A 14,322-nucleotide genomic window follows, 5' to 3' on the forward strand; every position below is an offset into this window, starting at 1 on the left:
TTCTTTTTTGTTTTTGTTTTTTTTTTTTTTTTGTTTTTGTTTTTGGTTTTTTTTTTTGTTTTTTTTTTTTGAGACATGGTTTCTCTGTGTAGTTTTGGTGCCTGTCCTGGATCTTACTCTATAGACCAGGATGGCCTCGAACTCACAGAGATCCGCCTGGCTCTGCCTCCCAATTGCTGGGATTAAAGGCGTGGGCCAACACTGCCCAGCCCCATGAGCTTTCTTTCAGCATAAAACCTTCTCAAGTGGAAGAATCTATATTGCTTGCAAATATAGGGTAGTTAGCCTAAACTTTCTTATCAGAGACATTGCAGTTCTATGCAGGTTTCTACCAAGGATATGTTCAGAGTGTGGAACCTGTGGATGCCTCTGCCATCCCCGACTGGAGTCAGTAGACAGGTATCCGTGAATGGCACATGAGAAAATGCTACAGTGAAAAATGACACAGGAACACTAGAACGTGGTCATGGATGCAGATGACGGCACCAAGCTATAAAAGTAGACAATCACTACCAGTTGTGGTCAGAGTAGGATGGCAGGGCAGTGAGTGGATAACTCTGTCTTCTCTCGACATTTCATTTGTTATTTGTATTACTTTTATAATAAAATGTTTTAAAATAAAAATATATCTTGAAATCTATAGTAATCATCCATCATTGCATGTTACAATTAGCATCTTGTATCAGCACATTTATTTTATTTCATTTGATTCGATTTTTTGGTTTTTCGAGACAGGGTTCTGTGTGTGTAGCCCTGGCTCTCCTGGAACTTGCTCTGTAGACCAGGCTGGCCTCGAACTCACAGAGATCCACCTATCTGCCTTCTGAGTGCTGGGATGAAAGGCGTGCGCCACCACCGCCCGACTTAACATTTTTATGGGTCAGTGAAGTGAGCTTGCCTTGTTGGCTGCTGTCCCAGCTGAGGTGCCACCGAGAATGGCTTTCTCCCTCAGCTGGTTGTCTGCAGCTTCCCATGCCTTGTGATACCCTCAGCCTCTAAAGGTATGGTGGAGGCCATCCTTGTCACATGGGCTGTCCCGGCACGGCTGGGTGCTTTTCCAAAGCCAGCAAGAGATGCACAGGATGGACTCGCTGTCTTGTGTAATGTAGTCACGTGCCTCCCTGCGCCTTGTTCCTCAGAAGCGAGTCGTAGGTCCTGTCCACCCACACCAGGTCTCGTGGCCGATGAGGGAGCAACCGTGACAGGAGTGGGAGAAATGCCCAAAGCCAGGAGTGTCGTGACAGAGTGCAACGGTTTTCATGGTCTGTAGTTGATCTGCGCTCCATGACCATTCCTGGGTGTCACTTTCCTTGATGAAAGATGTTCACAATGTCAGATTCCCTTGACTGCCCCGGAAGGTTTCAAGAACGTGCCTCCGACTTCAGCGTGCCCGTTCCAGATTCAATAATCTTAAGGAATGAATCCTCATCTTAGTTCTTACTGGGTCACATTGGACTGCATGTAAAGAATTCTTTCTCCACAGTGCTGGGGAAAGCAATCGACATTTTCAGATAGAAATGTGAAGTCAGATTAGTGTGACAAGGCCAGCGTGGCTTTTCAAGTCCAAGGCCTGCCCTCAGTTTCACTGGACCTTTGGGGTATTGACTCAGTTTCAGAATGTTCCCTGTGGCTTGCAGCTGTTCTGCCAAAGCCAGCCAGATACCTGCCCGTGTGCCCAGTGAGCCAGCCCAGCTTGAAGAGAGGCAACCCAGCTGTGTTCTAGTGAAAAAACCAGGCGAAGTAGCCAGCGGGATGAAGTAACTTCGTAATTGAGTTTACATTCGATTCTCCGGTTAGACAAGAGTCCTTAAGAACAGAGCAGGGAAACCAGGGCGTTTAAAAACACCTCTGTTCCAATTCCCACAGTAACTGGCAGTTTGCAGACTCAGTAACTGTTTGGCAAACGAAGCATGCTGGAGATGGGTTTTAGGAGGTGGCTTGCTTTTTGCCTGGAGGCAAATTTCAACGCTCCACATGGACACCAGGGGGCGCTGTAGGCTAAGCGCATCTCCAGACAGCAGGCCCCAAGAAGTGCTCCTGAATTTTCATTTCAATCTGTGGGAAGTAGTATAAATAAAAATACAAATAATCTGATGTACCCACACCCCCTCTTTCTGACAGGCCTCTAAAATTACACTCTACCCGCATTAAATATGTGATTTGAGTCAGGCTTGCTCAAAATGTAAATCTCTATTTAAAAGCAGAAGTCTTTTGGGGGAAGGGGTGAGTGGGAGAGATATTTTCTTTTCTAGACTTTTTTTTTAGATCCATATGCAGTTATGCATTTAATTTTTGCTTGCAAAAGCCTGATTTATTCAGTGAGTTTTGGGATCAATTACCTAGCAAAAGGCCTCAGCTCTCAAGCATACTCTGTATTGGCCAGATACCTATAGTAAAAGACATGGATTACCGCTATAACCCTTTCTTTCCAGCTGGAAGCAGAGGAAAAGGCAGTGTGGAGTTTCTCTCTGGCTTTCTCCTGCAGTCCTTGGTTGGTGTGCCCTCTGCTGGGAAGGCTCAGGGCATCATGAAGCCACCCAGGTCCAGTGGCTCCTGACTAATTTCTTTTGTTCTGCTGCCTGGGCCTCTTTAGAAGGCCCTCCCCACACTGTAGGCCTGCTGTAGAGAACATGGGGGCAGAGGCCCTTGAGAATTCACACATTTCAGTAGATGGGCCACACTTAGGAAGTGCCTGTGATCTGATTTTTTTTTGGCTGAAACATCTTTACAGTTTTATAAGCCTGGAACCAAACGACTTAAAGCTTCCCTCGTGGTGGTTCATGTCTTTTGTTCAGAGTATTTCTGTGCTAACTTCCTTTGTGAGGTCACCTTTCCATTGCGGCCCTGCAGGAAGTCACTTTCCTACTATGCACAGCATTCTTGCCAAGGCACACACACAGCTCCTGTCGGGAGAGGTGGTCTGCCAGCTGTATTTTACCTTGACTGTTTACAGAATAATGTGCTCGTCATACACATCCCCCTGCTTTCTGGCCAAGAACGATGCTGTTTCTCGCCACCGGCCCCTTCCACAGTGTGATCTTGATGACCTGTGAATCACGACTGTGTGCTCACAAATGGAAAAGGTGGAAAGATCACATGTCAGTGGGGTTGTTATAATGCCCAACTATGTTATTTGATGATTCTGGGAAACTTGCCCTCAAATCATTGAAAGCAAAAATCTAAAGACTGACATTTGTTTTGGGGCTACTGAGACAATATTTCATGAAATATTCATTTATTAATTTATCAGATACTAGCTAATATCTTAATCAGGTAGCTTAGATGTAGAAATTTATTTTCTCGTAGTGTAGAGTCTAGAAGTTCCAGATCTAGGTGTCAGCTGATTTGGCTCAAGGTTCTTTTCCTAGCTTGTAGGTCTCTGTCTTCCAGCTCTGCCCTCTCATGGCCTTGCCCTGCTTCACACAGAGAGAAATGCCCTGGACTCTCCTTTTTCTTACAAGGACACAGCCTCGTTATTGGGGCCTGATCCTCATCACCTCACATCACACTAATGCCTCCCCAAATCTCTATTCATTTCTAAATTCAGTCACATTGGAGCCTCAGCATGTAAATTGGGATGAAGAGATATGATACTGTCCATAGCAACTGCTTCTTACCTGTGCTTAGATAGTGTGTGGACACGGTGATGAATGAGATGTGACTGATGCCCTCAAGAAACTCAGCACAATGGTCGTTCTCATTCCAGACTCCAGAAGCATGCTGACAACGACGGGGATTGAAGAGTGCTTGTCACACAGCATAGAAGGCATGTTGTTTGTATAATTCATGCTACGTACCTAAGGGGGCGGGGCTCAACAGCTGCTGATTCAGTTTCCAAACACTCATTGTATGCGATCAGTTTCTTCTTAAGAACGTACATTAGGAAAGATACAAAGAAAAATGGGAAATCAACAAGATAGACAAACCCTTACCCAAACTTAACTAAAAGAGAATATCTAAATTAACAAAATTAGAAACGAAAAGGGGGACATAACAGACACCGAGGAAATTCAGAGAATCGTTAGGTCAGGCTTTAGAACCTGTACTCCACAAAGTTGCAAAATCTAAAAGAAATGGATGATTTTCTCAATGGATTTTAAATCAAGATCAGATAAACAGTTTAAATAAACCTGTAACCCCTAAGGAACTAGAAGCAGCCATTAAAAGTCTCCCAAACAAAAAAGCCCAGAGCCAGTTGGTATTAGTGCAGAATTCTACCAGACTTTCAAAGAAGAGCTATTGCCTATACTCCTCAAATTATCCACAAAATAGAAACAGTAGGAACATTGCCCAATTCATTTTATGAGTTCACAGTCACCCTGATACCCAAAACCACACAAAGATTCAATGCACAAAGAGAATTATAGATCAATTTCCTTCATGAACATAGATGCAAAAATATTCAGTAAACTATTCGCAAACCAAACCCAAGAACACATCAAGAAGATCATTTACCATGATCAAGTAGGCTTCGTCCCAGAGATGCGGGGATGGTTCAATACATGAAAATTAGTCAATGTAATCCACCATACAAATGAACTGAAAGAAAAAAACTACATGATCATCTCATTAGATGCTGAAAAAGTCTTTGAAAAAAATCTAACACTCCTTATGATGAAACTCTTGGAGAGATCAGAGATACAAGGACCTACCTAAACATAATAAAGACAATTTACAGCAAGCCTATAGCTAACATCAAATTAAATGGAGAAAAATCAAAGTGATTTCACTAAAATCAGTAATAAGACAAGGCTGTCCACTCTCCATTCAATATAGTACTCGAAGTTCTAGTTAGAGCAATAAGACAACCAAAGGCGATTAAGGGAATACAAATTGGAAAGGAAGAAGTCAAAGTATTGATATTTACAGGTGATATGATAGTATACATAAGCAACCCCAAAAGTTCTACAAGGGAACTCCTACAGTTGATAAAACACCTTTAGTGAAGTGGTAGGATACAAGAATAACTTTAAAAAAGAAATCAGTAGCTCTCTTATACACAAATGACAAATAGATCGAGAAAGAAATCAGGAAAACAACACCTTTCACAATAGCCACAAATAATACAAAATATCTTGGGGTAACTCCAACTAAACAAGTGAAAAACTTGTATTACAAAAACTTAAGTCTTTGAAGAAAGAAATTGAAGAAGATATCAGAAGATAGAAAGATCTCCCATGCTCATAGATTGGTAGGATTAACATTGTAAAAATGGCCATCCTACCAAAAGAAATCTACAGATTCAATGCAATCCCCATCAAAATTTCAACACAATTCTTTACAGACCCTGAAAAGATAATACTCAATTTCATATGGAGAAAAAAAAAAACCCAGGATATCTAAAACAATTCTGTACAGTAAAAGAACATCTGGAGGTATCACCATTCCTGATTTCAAGCTCTACTACAGAGCTATAGTAATAAGAATGGCATGGTATTGGCATAAAAACAGACAAGTGGATCAGTGAAATTGAATCAAAGACCCATGCATAAATCCACACACCCATGGACACCTGATTTTTTATAAAGAAGCCAGAAATACACAATGGACAAAAGACAGCATCTGCAACAAATGGTGCTGGTATGTAGAAGAATACAAGTTGATCCTATCTACCACCCTGCACAAAACTCAAGTCCAAGTGGACCAAAGACCTCAACATAAAACCAGATTCACTGAACCCAATAGAAGAGAAAGTGGGGAACAGCCTTGAGCTCATTGGCACAGGAGACAGCTTCCTGAACAGAACACCAACAGCACGGGCACCAAGAACAACGATCAATAAATGGGACCTCATGAAACTGAGAAGCTTCTGTAAGGCAGAGGCACAAGAAGGCAGCCCACAGAATAGGGGAAGATTTTCACCAACCCTACATCAGACAGAGGACTAGTATCCAAACTATATAAAGAACTCAAGAAACTAGACATAATAAACCAAATAATCCAATTAAAAATGGAGTACAGCTCTAAACAGAGAATTCCCAACAGAGGAATCTCAAATGACTGAGAAACAAGAAAAAAAATATTCAACATCCTTAGCCATCAGGGGAATACAAATCAAAACTACTTTGAGATTCCATCTCATACCTGTCAGAATGGCTAAGATCAAAACCACAAGTGACGTTTCATACAGGCAAGGAGGTGGAGCAAGAGGAACACGCCTTCCATCGCTGGTGGGAATGCAAACTAGGCATTATGGAAATCAATATGGTGGTTCCTCAGAAAATGGGGAATTGATTTGCCCTAAGACCCAGCTGTACAACTCTTGAGCATCTACTCAAAGGACTCGCCATCCTACTGTAAGGACACTTGCTCAACCATGTTCACACATGCCTTATTCATAATATCCAGAAACTGGAAACAACCTAGATATCCCTCAACATAAAAATGGTTAAAGAAATTGTAGTACATTTATACAATGGAGTACTATTCAGCTGTTAAAAAAAATAACATCGTGAAATTTGCAGGCAAATTGATAGAACTAGAAAAAAAAATCACCCTGGGTGAAATAGCTCAGACTCAGAAAGACAAACATGGTATGTACTCACTTATAAGTGGACATTAACTGTTAAGTAGAGGACAATCATGCTACCATCCATGGGCCCAGAGAGGCTAAGTCACAAGGAGGACTCAGGGTGTGGGAGGAATGCATGGGTTTCCCTGGGAAGGGGAAATAGAAAAGATTTTGTGGGTAGACTAGGGGTAGGTGGGGATGGGAACAGGGGGATCAGGTGGGTGACAGGAGAAAGTACTGGGAGAACTGACTGGGATTGAGGGTTATTTGGAGTGGGGCAATGTAGAAACCTAGTGTAGTGGAAACTCCCTGGAATCTACAAGCGTGACCTTAGAGAAGTCTCCTAATAATGGGGATACAGAGCCCGAACTGGCCATCTTCTTTAACCAGGCAAGGCTCCCAGCAGTGAGACTAGGACATCAACCCAGCCACAAAACCTTCAACCTATAGTCTGTCTTGCCTGCAAGACATGCTGGGACAGTGGTGGCGCAGAACTTGTGGGAGTGGACTAGTCCAACTTGAGGCCCATGCCACAAGAGGGAGCCCATGCCTAACATGGCCTGGATGGCCAGGAACCAGAGGCAGGATGGCCCAGAGACCCAGGATAGAACCAAATAGGACTGGAGGTGAAGCAGGGTGGGGGGGGAGTCAATGAAATGATTCATAAGGATATTCTGCTATACTCATAGATCGGTGCCTATGAAACTGATGGGAGCAGATGCAGAGACCCACAGCCAAACACTAGGTGGAGCCAGGGGAACCCTGAAGAAGAGTGAGAGGAAGGGTTGTAGGAGCCAGAGGGGTAGAGGACACCAGGAGAACAAGGCCCACAGGATGGACTAAGCAGGACTCCTAGGGGCTCACAGAAACTGAAGTGACAAGCATGGACCCTGTTTGGGTCTGAGCTAGGTCCTCTGCGTATACTTTACGGGTGTGTAGGTTGGTGTTCTTGCGGGACTCCCGACAATGAAAGTCGGGGATGTCTCTGACTCTTTTGCCTGTGCTTGGGATCCTTTCCCTCCTACTGGGTTGCCATGTCCAGCCGTGATGTGAAGGTTTGTGCCTAGTCTTATTGTAACTTGTTATGTTGTGTCCTGTGGATATTCCTGGGAGGCCTGCCCCTCCACCAAGGGAAACAAAAGGAACTGATCTGGGGAGTTGGGAAGGGGGGGAGGGGCTGGGAAGAGCAGAGGGAGGAGAAACTCTGGTGGGGATGTAATGTATACAGAGAGAAGAATAACAGTTAAAAAAAAAAGAGAGAGAAATGGGAATGTATTTTTCAAGTTTATTGTCTTCTAGGAAGGAGAAAAACCTAATAATGAAGTAAATTGAGAGCACAATAAGGAAGGGTAACATACATTCTAACTTGTAAATGTGCTGTGCTGTATCCACTAAGTACTTCTCAGCCCTCATCCTGATTCTCACAATAAAGCTAATGTTATTTAGTTGTTGCTATTATTATTATTATTGGGCTGTGCTCTGAAGGTGGAGAAAAATTAGCACGTAAGTAGTTAAGTAATGACTTCCTGTGGTAGCAAGCGATGGGTGGGTCAATTGGGTAATAGCCACGTCTCTCAGGATCTGCCTCACTTTTCATTGCAGGTTACCAGGCTGCTTCTCTCCTCAGTGATGCACAGAAACACAGTGGTGTGTGTCAAAGAACCTTGTGAGGAAAGACAGTCCAGGAGGGAGGCGGGGAGTGATTCAAGCATCAGTCAAATTCTCCTCTCATCCTCTTGAATAAATGTATCAATATGTCAAGCTGTGTGTAGATAACTCTTAAAATTGTATTTATGGCACTATATTTACAGTTTTATTTCAGAGAATAAATACATTCATGTCCATGCTCTTCCACAGATAAACTTAAAACAAAATTTAAGAGTAGGCAAAGAGCTTAGAGAACGTCTCCACTCATTGGAGCTGGAGTTCGTGTGGGCAGAGTGGACTCGGGCATAGAATTGATTTCAACAAGTATGTCCTTTTATCTATTTGCTATTGTTCACAATCATACTGTAATTGTACTTCCTAGCCTTTAAGTTAGGACTCAATTTTATCTGACAAATACTTTTGTAGGTCTCTCCTGGATAAGACACAATACTACATATGACTTTTTGGAGGACAGGTCTACATATTTTCTGATTAGTCTTCACATTTAATCAGTTGGATGTAAGAGGCCTCAAATGCTCACCCTTAGTGGCTGCACTTACTCTGTGGAGACCAGCACTGGTTGGCAGTAGCATGTGTTGAGAATTCAGAGGAGCCGTATAAGAGCCTGAGTCCCAGCAGGCTCCCAAGTCATTTCTCAGGATGGCCTAGAATATGATACAGTAGCGGTAGCAACCAATGACTTTGTTTAACAAATACTTTGCTCTCATTACATGTCCCCACGTAATGTGCATAAGCTCACATTGCACATTGGCCGGGAACCCACTGCTTATAGAACCTCCTCCTTCTGGAATGCACCAGTTCCAGTGACAGGAAGAAGAAAATACTGACCTGTCACAAACTACAGTTTAATTCCTCTATATTCTTTCATTGGCCAAAGCAAGTTCAGTGGCTGGCCGTGATCAACTTAACTAAAGGGAGGGGAAATTGTAGCATGTTCCAGGACTGGGAGAAGAGACCTGTAGGTATGGATTAGAGGAGGAGAGATGGCAGTGAGGTGTATTTAATAACTGATGGGCTGTGGAAACCGGAGGGGGTTTGCTATGGGGAAGTAATGAGAGAACACTGTAAGGGGGAAAGGCACTAAAATCCGCTCAAGTGGAAAACTGCTCTGGGCAAATGCAGAGGAGAGGCAAGTTAAGGCAACAACCTTCCCTGACTCTGCTGCTCAGGTTCTGTCCCTTATGTGTTAGGAGCCTGGGTTCCATGTGGTTCCATGAGGTTCCATACTGTTTATTAGCCTGAGCTTTTGCTTCCTAAGAATGAAGAAAGCAAGCCCCAGGCCTACATTGCAGGAGACCTAGCTGATCCCCGAGAGACTTTCTGCAGGAAGCTGGTTACTAGTGGAGTGCATGGATGGGCTGGATCCCTGAGGAACCTGGTGGTCTCTCTTCCAGGATGAATAATCATCTGTGTGGGACTGTGAACCTGGAGTATTTGTAGAGACCCAGGGAGATTTGGGGACCCATTGGCCTGGGATGGGAAGAAACTTGGGGGTAGACATCACTCCTTGGGGGTTCTCATCAGCCACATTGGCATATAAGTCACCCTGACTCCTCCCAATCCCCCGACAACAAGGGCTTCCAGATCTGGGTCTCGCTCAGCCATTTCTTTTGGGCCCCAAGGAAACACTTGGCTTTGTTCCTTATTTCCATGGTCATGTGAGGAACTTTGAGGCCATTTGGCCCCTTCTCCATCTAGATAATTTTAGCGGATGTGTGCTCTCCACTGGCACCACAACTCACAGGCAAAGAGCCTAGGGACCCTTGTCTGTGGAGGTGGTGCCCACCCTGGAGGAAACAGCAGGAGGTATGCGCAGGGGCCATGCTGGCCACAGAGTCCTTTCATATTTCCTCATTTCCTTGCCATGTCTATTGTCTCTCTTCTGGACCAGGAACTCGACAGACCAGGTCAGGATGGAGAGACAGAGCAGTGTCCGCTCAGTGGCCCATTCGAGGCTCTCCTCTGTTTTTATTCTCCCTTCCAGTCTCTTTTTTCTCCCTTCTTTCCAATTACCTTAGGAGAGGGAAAGGAAAATTGACTTTGGCTAGTTTGGGCTCTATTTTCTTTCCAAACATAATGTTTTTGCCAAGATTTCAGATTTTGAAAATCAAAAGCCAAGAATTTACGTCTTTTGTTCCATAGCATAATCCACCCGTAAGGCAGTATGCCAAAAAAATGCTGCACAGAAGGGTCACAGGTAACAAGAATCACCGAGCAGGGAAAACATCATTTAATACCTCAAAATATTAACCTGCTGTGTTTGCAGACAGAAGGTGTTAATTACCACTGACATGCATATTTATTTTTACAAGAACTGTTTGATCTTGAGAATATACATTCTCTCTTATTTAACATGTGATGTTCTACCTGATGGTACTTAACACAGAGTAAGCACTCAGACATGTTATTTTATTGCATCCAAATATCCACAACCTGACTACTTCTCACCCAGTTCCATCCCTGCTCTTCAAAGGATAGAGCAAGGACCTGTCTGGTCTTTCTGCTTTGCATAAAGAAAAAAAAATGGAGCCCCATGTTCCTTGAGCCATGAGTAAGAGAGAGCATATCGCAAGCTATTTTCCTTTGTAAACATGCTTTTTGCTGTGAGATCCCATGCCTAGTAGTTTTGAGAAATGAATGTATATAAAATACATGTGCCTGATAAACTCATTTTTTGATTACATATCCCTTCTTACGATGAAACTTGTATTTATTTATCCAACAATTTGGAATGGGTGAAGACATGAGGCTAGTGCTAAATTTAGAAATTCCTTAGGAATGGTGATATGTCCTGCATAATTTATAATTATGGTGGGGGACTTCTGTTGACCACAGATGTGGATGCTAAGGGTTTGAAAATTGTGTGGAAAATTGCTCATCTTTTCTTCCCTCTCAAGTAAGTCTGTTGGGTAGTTTGGCTCTTGTAACTATAATTACATAGGTTTGCTTTTCGTAGGTAATAGGCTCTCAGTCATTTATATACAAATGAATATTACTCACCCTTGTCCTTGATAGCAGACTTCTATAAACTGAAGGGGTAGGTGCAGATGTGATTTGAGATGTCTTATAGTCATGAATGTGGTAAGCTGTGGCTGAAGGGTCTTGCAACACACCTCTTCTCCCCATCATTTTTCTGTTACCTCGTTCTATCTGCACTCATGTTTTTTGTGGGTTTTTTTTTGTTTTTTTTTTAAATCCTTCTAAATTTCTATGGAGGCCATGCATCTTTGAAGCTCTAAAGTCAAGGAAGCTTGAAAGGTAATTTTGGTTTCAGGCCATCCATCAGGCTGGGCAATTAGATAATGTTCCTGAGCCTCAGTTTCTCATCTGTAAAAGGAAGGACACACTGTACCTTTCCAGAATGGTGTTTCTTCACATAATGAAATGGTTGCTGAGGAGAAAGACTGATATATAATAAATGTTCGTGTTCCCTTCCCTTGTGATCTCCAGGGACTTCCTGATCACATATAAAGTGCCACTTTCAGAGGGAATACACAACTGACTGCAAGCCAGCTTCTCCAAAGAAAGGAATCTAGCTGTGAAGTAGGGTAGGGCAACCGTTGTGTTACTGTGACTTGACAGTGGATAATTAGAATGGATGTGTGTTTACAATACGAATCTTAGAAGGTCTTATTAATTAAACAAACAAACAAACAAACAAAAACAAAACAAAACCCTCGAAGCCAGGTATTGGGGTTAAAGCTGAAAAATCAGAGAGAACAAGCCACAGCCAACCTCATCTTGCCAACTTTTCAGCTGATCCTGTTTCCTCAGACTGAAAGCCTCTGAGTCCTCACCTGGAAGGGATCTCAACTGAATTGCTTAAAAGCCTTCTAGGAAATCCTCAGCCCAAGAGCCTCTGAGTCCTCTCCCAAAAGATTCTTAGTTAAATTGCTTAAAAGCCTCTAGTTCCTGGTCCTCATGCCTTATATACCTTTCTGCTTCCTGCCATCACTTTCTGGGATTAAAGGCATGTGTCACCATGCCTGGCTGTTTCCAGTGTGGCCTTGAACTCACAGAGATCCAGATGGATCTCTGTCTCCCGAGTGATAAGATTAAGGGTGTGTGCCACCACTGTCTGGCCTCTATGTCTAATCTAGTGGCTGGCTCTCTCCTCTGATCCCCAGGTAAGTTTATTAGGGTGCACAATATATTGGGAAACAGCTGGGCGGTGGTGGCACATGCCTTTAATCTCAGCACTCGGGAGGCAGAGGCAGGCAGATCTTTGTGGTTTCTAGGCCAGCCTGGTCTACAGAGTGAGTTCCAGGAAAGGCTCCAAAGCTACACAGAGAAACCCTGTCTCAAAAAACCAATACACACACACACACACACACACACACACACACACACACACACACTATATATATATATATATATATATATATATATATATATATATATATATATATATATATCACCACGTGTTCGTTGTGCATTGAGAGGGCCACAATGAAGATGTTAATGACATTTATGCTGCGTCATTCCATGGTAGAAGGCACAGGGACAAGAGAGACCAAGAAGTATCCAAATATCCTTCCCCAGTAGCATCCATTATACCCACGAATATTGCTGTTTCTTCAAGGTCTCACCTCCCAAGACCCTCCTCATGTAGGCATGAATTTCCGCCTGGACTTTGATTGGACAAGACAGACCACAGCAAAGGTACATAAAGAGATAGAAAATGGACACCAACACATTGCTCCAAGAAGGTTTTTCTCAAAGTCTGACTTTGTGGCTGTTATTGCTGCCACCGCCACACATTGCTGACAGTGACACAGAACAGCGTGGTCTCATAGTGGGGAGCTTGGACATTCAGCTAAGGGCACGAGAGCCGGACAAACACCAGCCAGGAAAGTGGATGTGTGCATGATGTCAGAGACATTGTCCATGTAGGAAGACTGTGCAGGCAAATTGTTAGGATTAAAACCACCTGGGCTTAACTAGGCCAGCCTAGCACCAAAGCACATTGATAACACCTTTCCCAGTGAGAAGGTGGAGTGTTCAAGTCCTGGGACCTGGCCTGGAGCCTTCTGCACTCGACGGGATTTGAGCCTCTTCTTGAAGAAATAGCTAGTGTTTTTTTTTTGTTGTTGTTGTTTGTTTGTTTGTTTTTTAATGAATACTAGCAAGTTGTATTTGTATGCTCTAATACAGAGATCGAGAGACTTTGCTGTTTCCCACTGTGTCCTCAGAACTTAGAATAGTGCCTAACCCACAGCAGCTGTTACATAAACATTTCTGAAAGGAAATTTTAGAAAATGATTATATAAAACAATGTCGTATTGTTAAAAAAAAGTGGTGTGATAAGGAATTTTGTTGGCTATTCTTGGTTGTCAACGTGACTATATCCAGAATTAATAAAACCCCAAAATTGAAGGGTAAACCTGAGAGGGATTTTTTGCTTAATTTGAAGTGGGAGGATCCCCTCTGAATCTGTATCTTGGAGGTGGAAGGACCGACCTCGAATCTGGGCCACACCTCCTACTGCGAGCCTGCATAAGGACATGGAAGAAGGAAGCTTTGCTCTTTGCCAGCTTGCTCTCACCTCTCTAGCAAGTCCATTTCTTCACTGACATTAGAACCTACTTCTTCGGGATTCCAGCATATGCTGAAGACCAATGTAGACATCCAGCCTCATTGGAAACTATTAGGTTCTTGGACCTTTTGTTCATAAACAGCACTACTGGATTAGGCGTAAGTCATTCTAATAAATCCCTTCTCTCTCTCTCTCTCTCTCTCTCTCTCTCTCTCTCTCTCTCTATATATATATATATATATATATATATATATATATATATATATATATATATATATATATATTCATTCATTCTACAAGTTCTGTTATCCTAGAGAAGCCTGACTCATACAGGGATAGAACATGATAGATATGCAACTTCAGTTTGGTTGGTTAGAAATGGCTTTTCTTTGCAGGAACCATCTGAGCAGAAATGAAAATGCAATAGAGGATGGTTCATGCAGATAACTGAAGGACTGTCCTTACCGTCAAGTAAGGAAAAGGGCAAGTGCAAATGTCCTGTGGTAAGTTGGTAAGTGTGTGATAGGATCTGAGGCTCTGCACTTCTGAAGAGTTCTCAGACGATACGGGTACAACAGGTTCATGGACCACTCTTTGAATAAGAAGC

This window comes from Peromyscus eremicus, chromosome 15, assembly GCF_949786415.1.
Source record: "Peromyscus eremicus chromosome 15, PerEre_H2_v1, whole genome shotgun sequence".
Taxonomy (NCBI): Eukaryota; Metazoa; Chordata; class Mammalia; order Rodentia; family Cricetidae; genus Peromyscus; species Peromyscus eremicus.